Source organism: Phyllostomus hastatus, unplaced genomic scaffold, assembly GCF_019186645.2.
Source record: "Phyllostomus hastatus isolate PE091 unplaced genomic scaffold, TTU_PhHast_1.1 phas_contig_86, whole genome shotgun sequence".
Taxonomy (NCBI): domain Eukaryota; kingdom Metazoa; phylum Chordata; class Mammalia; order Chiroptera; family Phyllostomidae; genus Phyllostomus; species Phyllostomus hastatus.
This window is the reverse complement of record NW_025333977.1, coordinates 82,907,382-82,913,381: the sequence shown is the minus strand read 5'-3', so window position 1 is coordinate 82,913,381 and position 6,000 is coordinate 82,907,382. Positions and strand designations below refer to the sequence as shown.

Genomic DNA, 6,000 nt, shown 5'->3' with positions numbered 1-6,000 from the left:
GAGAATATACCTTTTTTCACTCTGTTAGTCTGTCAATACTGAACCTGTTGCTGCATTAGACGAGTTGCATTTTATTGAATAGGGGAAGGAAGGCTGTCTGCTGTCTGGTAGGAGGGCTTTGTCTGTGCCTTTCTCTGTTTTCTTTCTGTTTTTCTTTCTCCTCTTCTCTCTCTCTCACTCGCTTGCTCTGTCTCTGTCTCTCTCTCCCTCTCTGCCACCTCCCTCTCCCTCCCTCTCTCTCTCTCTCTCTCTCTCTTCCCGTCTCTGTGGTTTGTAAGGTAGGTTGCAGTGTGTGTATATACACAACATCAAGAGCAGGAAAATGGACTCATTAGGGAGGCAGGCAGTCATTACCACTCACACTGTACTTCCAGGGAGACACCGATTATGAGAAGAGAAACTCAGCGCTGGGGAAGAAGGTAGGGCAGATAACTTTCATAAAAAAAAAAATCCTGCGTCCTCAATTCCCCCCTCCACCTATCATCTCCTTTAGCCCCCAGTGCTTTTATTCTTTCTTCCTTGGATTTTAATTTCCAGATTTAAGTTTGACAGAGCTGTTGCTAGCTTAAAATTTGGAACATCTATAGGAGGCCTACCCTTTGCTAATTTTCTTCCTACTTATTTTAGGGTGTGCTCTTGTGATTCAGTTTAATTACTTTAAAAATAATTAAAAACAAACCTATTTTTCTCACTAAACTACCAAATAAATCAGTATCTTTCACTCTTCTAAAACCAGCCCCTCCGTATGTTTGTTAGTCTCTTTGCTTTTCCTGTCTGTTTATGCAATTCCATCTGTCTGTCTATATGTCATGTTGTCCTTATTTATTGCTAACTGGGTTTTGTTAGTTATATGCCAATGAGTTTAGCTGCAGTGTCAGTGTGAGTATTACTAAAGTGAGACTCTTGTTCTTTGTTTTATATTGTAGTTTAAAGTCCATATTTACAGCTTAAATCCTTAAAGCAGGTTGAATACTTTTTGCCAGTATATTTATTTGATGGCATTGGTCATAATGTGATGGGTACTAACTGATGGTGGGTGAGAATCTAGTAATTATTTTTATTATCACACACTTCTATATTACATCTGGGGGTGTATTTCGAAAGGAATAAGGTACTGTGTTTTGTAACTTTTATTTTGCAGATGGACTTTTATAGGGATATCACTGTGGTTAGTAAGAATGCAAACTTTCTTAAGCAGTTTTTATCCTAGGACAGTTTCCTTTTTGTATGTTACTGTTTATTTTTACTTGGGGAGAGAGAGGTTGGGGGGCTGGCTATCTTTTTACAAAGTGGAAGCTATGAAGTGTATCAGGCCATCTTGTGCAACCACTGTAAGTATTCTTTTAACATTTTAGGGATTATAAATAATATATCTGTTATTTCAAACATAGTTTTGAAGTGCCTTTCCTCCCCTTTATATTTTTTCTTTTCTGTGGTGGGAAAAGTTGAATTTCACAACTAGTAGACATTGTTGAAGAGTTTTCCCAGAACAGAGTTTGAAATTCAAGAGTAAATAGGTCTATTTAAAATGGATTTCTTAATTGAGTTTTATTCAGATTTGTTCAGAAGTAAACTGCTGTTCATTTGATAAAAATTAAGTCAGATAGTAAGGTACAGAAATGTTTTCAGCATATACATGAACAATGATAGAAAATGGATACTGATCTTTATAGAGATCTTTGATAATCACAGTCATCTTTTTTTAAATAAATTATTTATTTAATAGAAGTGGCAGACTTTTTTTTTTTTTTTAATTCCATTAGGCCTCTCTGACAACACAAAGTCCATAAAGCAATATTCTTAACCCACCTGGGACACCAGAGCAGATTCCCAAACACATACTCAAGGTTTAAACCCAGTAAAATGTTTATTAAAACTCCATTATTCCAAGTGGGTGGTGAACTTTTGCTTCTAAAAGTCTTTTTTTCCCTTTCTTTTAAAAAATTTATTTACAGACTTTTAATTTGCTTTTATCAGTTAAACTGTCTTCTAAGCTTGAAGTGCCAGCTTTGACCAAGAGCAGTACAAATACTATGTATACTCAGTCAGGTCTTATCAGAGATTTTTTTCCTAAAAGGGAGCTTTTGTGGGGAGTTAGTTGAAAGTGTATGTTAATAGAGGTTACACAGTATATGGTGTTTCAGATGTGATTTTCTCTATTTCAGATTCTTGACACAAAAATTTGTTTAAAAACTAATATGTCAAAAGTGTGCATGTGTCATGTACCTGTCATTTTCTGTATTAACATGATGAGTACTATCTAAAATTCTATGCCTGTTTTCCAAGAGAAAAATTTCATATATCTCTTGATCAACAGTTCTCTCTTCTGTACACATGCATGTGTGGAGGTGTCTGTGTGCTTGTATGTGCACTTATATACATATTCTCATAGATGTATGGATGAAGGAATCACAGATTTTTTTCAGTTGTGACATTTAAAAATTAATTGTTAAGCTTATTTATTTTAACCAGAAGCAAACAAAAAGCGGAGAGGCTTTTAAGGGAAGATAAAAATTTCTTTTAACCTTCTAGAAAGAATAAAAGTAAAAATTTAATCATATTCAGGTTGGCTTGATTTTTAGAATACATGTTTTCTTCTGAATTAAATTCTTAGCCTTCAGTAGATGTAAAATATTTTCACTATGAAAAATAATCATGGCATTTTTCTGGGAAGGACTGTCACAATCTAAACTTAGAAGGACATTCTAAAATGTATATAACTCTATTTTATTTTTTATTATTTTTAAGCATTTTTTTATTGTTGCTTGAATACACTTGTCTCCATTTTCCTGCCACCACTTCCCCCTGCCCCACCCACCCCCACCTCCCACCTCAATCCTACCCCTCTTTGTCCCTGGGTCCTTTATACATGTTCTTTGATGACCCTTCCCCTTCTTTCCCCATTATCTCCCTCCTCCCTCCCCTCTGGTTTCTGTCAGTTTGTTCTTTATTTCATATATAAATAAACTTAAAACCAGTATGCTCTGCTGTATAGGGGTTTGGAAAGTTGAAAGGCTTGAATCATAGGAGGGCTGTAAGAGTGCCAGAAAAATTCGTTAACCAGCCTTGCTGGTTATGGTGGGCTCTTCTTTCAGCACATGAGATCTGCCTGTTGAGAAGTCTTGGTCAGGTCACACTGTGTTTCATTTTAATGTTGGAGCAGACAGTTATCTAACACACCCACATGAGGAAGTGCTCTAAAGCAGTTATTTCATGCTTTGCCATGCCCTGTAGCTAAAAGAATTTGGTATTTAATGACGTGTGTGCACTTTTTTAACTCCTATCTGATAAAAATCAGCATCAACTCAAGAAGGTCCAAAAACAGATGAATGCAAGACAGTATAATTCAAATGCTAAGCACATGCTGGTTTAAACTTTTTTTTAAATTAAGGGGAGAATCATTATGATTATTTTTAATATAAAGACTATATAATAATTTCCTGGATTTTAATCATTAAGATTTTAAAACTTGCAGATACTTTTCTTTTTCACATTTTTCTCCAGAAGCCATTCATCAAAAGGATAGCAGCTGCATACTTTCTCCTGAAATGTGAACAATAAATGACATTCTTGTTTATCTATTTTTGAATTTTAATGATTAGTCCTTGTGCTAATTAACAAATTCCTGTATTCATAAAATCTGGCACCTCATAAATATCCAATTGTGTGATTATCTACACATGCTCTGGCCTTCTATAAATATAGAAATATCACTGGATGTGTGTATGGACTTGCCCAACCAGGTTCAGAACCTGAGCAAATGTGTTACTCCAGGGCCTGGCAATATATATGGGATCAGCATGTGACTGATAATGCTAACTACTGATCCATTCTGGCAATGGAAGAACTGATGTTGACATTCTTTGAATGCCGCTAGTTCCATTCTTCTTCAGTCCCAAGGGTAGCCTCTTTAGGTCTAAAAATTGATAGTGAGTATTGGAGCTGACTAGTTTTGGAGGCCACTTTAGAAATGTATTTTAACAAACTATTTTTCAATGGAAAATATACTTTACTGAACTTCTATAAAAGAAGTAAAATGGTATGCCTATCCTAAGTTCCTTAATCAGTGAGGATCTAATTGGCATGAAAAGTCACATAGCACAGCAAAGAAGTTCTGAATATTTTCATTTGTACAGCTGTGTAACTATTGCAAGAAAATTATAGAAATAAAGTATTACTTACATAGGAACAATATACCTGAAATGAAGGATAATAAACACTAGTAGTTGAGCAAGTATGTACTTGCAAGAGTTAGTGAATTAAAAAATAACCCTTTTAAATGATTTTTTTTCATATTGTATAAGTCAGTGGTTATCTTTTATAAGTACTAGGTATTATTTACAATGCTACTAGACTTAGCATTGGTTATATGATTCATTGTTCCAAACTTTCAAATCATGTATAGGATTCCTGGATATTTGGCAAAACTTGAAACTTATAATTTTCTTGAAAACCTGTGTTACATGCATTGGCATTCTTAAGTATTTTCTAGCATTTTGTAGAATCCTCAGGGATTAGCACAAATCTCAAATAACTAGGAAAATCCTTTTAATTCTTTACCCAAATCCCTACGGTCATATCTATACCCTAGAAATTCTGGGGAATGCCTGAATTCATATGTTTTCCTGTAACATAGATACCATATATTTACTCACCAAAACTACTGATGCCATATATTTAAAATGTATAAATATATACATTTGTAATGCATAAATATAAATACATTTATAAATATAAATATACATTTATATATAAATATATTATAAATATATATATATATATCTGGAGCTCTTTTACTTGTGATTTCAACATAGGCAAACTTCTGAGGCTGTGGGAGAAAAAATGCCTTCTATTATTACTATCATGTATATATAACCACTACAGCAGATGTTGGAAACAACTTTCAAGGGCCTGTAAGGAAAAGGGCTTTTCTGACACTCTAGCTATTCAGGTGGAATAACGAGTAAGTAGTATGCTATTTCTGAACTGTGGAAAAATTATGCTTGACTTTGGCTTCATACCCTCTGTACTACTGCAGAATCAAACCTTGTTGTGATTCTACAGTTCATTTGAAAGTAATCAGCTTGAGGACATGGAGCTTGCCTTTGTGGAATCTTTTTTGACACTCAACTGAAACTTCAGCCCAGGGTGTTTTGTAGTTCAGTTAACCAATGTAAAGATTATATAATTGCTTTCATTTAGGGGAAGTCAGCTATTTACTTTCAAGTGAGAATACCAAGGTAAGCAAAAGTTGAGTTAATTGACAAATCTAGTTACCAGGTGGGAACTGAAGATACTATTATTAATTTCTTAATAGTCAGACTTACCTTTGAAACCTTGTTGGAGAGGGTGGTAATTATAACATAATGTGTTTACCTTCTTGATACTAGAAGTCATGTTGTCACCAAATTATTCTGTCTCAGAATAGGAAGGTAACATACATATTACAGTTGGGCATTTAGAATGTTAAGAATTTATTTGAAAACTTTCCATATTATATAACTAATGTAATGATTTGCATTTAATTAATAGAAAACTACTTACTGGAGTTTGGAGATTTTGAAAATTAAGATTTCCAATAAATTGAAACTAAAAATGGCAGTAGTTATAACTCATACGTAATAATATTTTGTTCTTTAGAAATTCTTAATCTAAACTTTTTTTTAAAACCATGTTTGGTCCTAACTGGTGTGGCTCAGTGGGTTGGGTATGGTTCTGCAAAGCCAAAGGTCGCAGATTAGATTCTGGTCCTGGCACATGCCTGGGTTGCAGGCCAGGTCCCTGGTTGGGGGTGTGTGAGAGGCAGCTCATCACATATCAGTGTTTCTCTCCCTTTCTTTCTCCCTCCCTTCTCCTGTCTCTAAAAATAAATAAAATTTTTTTAAAAAGACATGTTTTGAATTTAAATTATTTAAAATTTTTTATCTCTGATCTTTACAAGGCTTTAATTTTTTCTTTTTACTAAATGAGCCTAAATATTTTCTATTTTTATTTTTCCAA

At 34.0% G+C, this 6,000-nt stretch overlaps 1 protein-coding gene across 4 annotated transcripts in view; it reads left to right on the top strand.

The window, feature by feature from the left end:
• Window positions 1–301: 301 nt before the first annotated feature.
• ZBTB20 (zinc finger and BTB domain containing 20) overlaps window positions 302–6,000 on the top strand; it is a 798,652-nt gene continuing 792,953 nt past the window's right edge. For 3 of the 4 annotated variants that reach the window (XM_045852096.1, XM_045852097.1, XM_045852098.1), the window contains exon 1: window positions 302–419. The gene's annotated coding sequence lies outside the window, so the exon portion shown is untranslated. The remainder of the gene's footprint in view (window positions 420–6,000) is intronic. The other variant, XM_045852099.1, reaches the window with a different exon arrangement.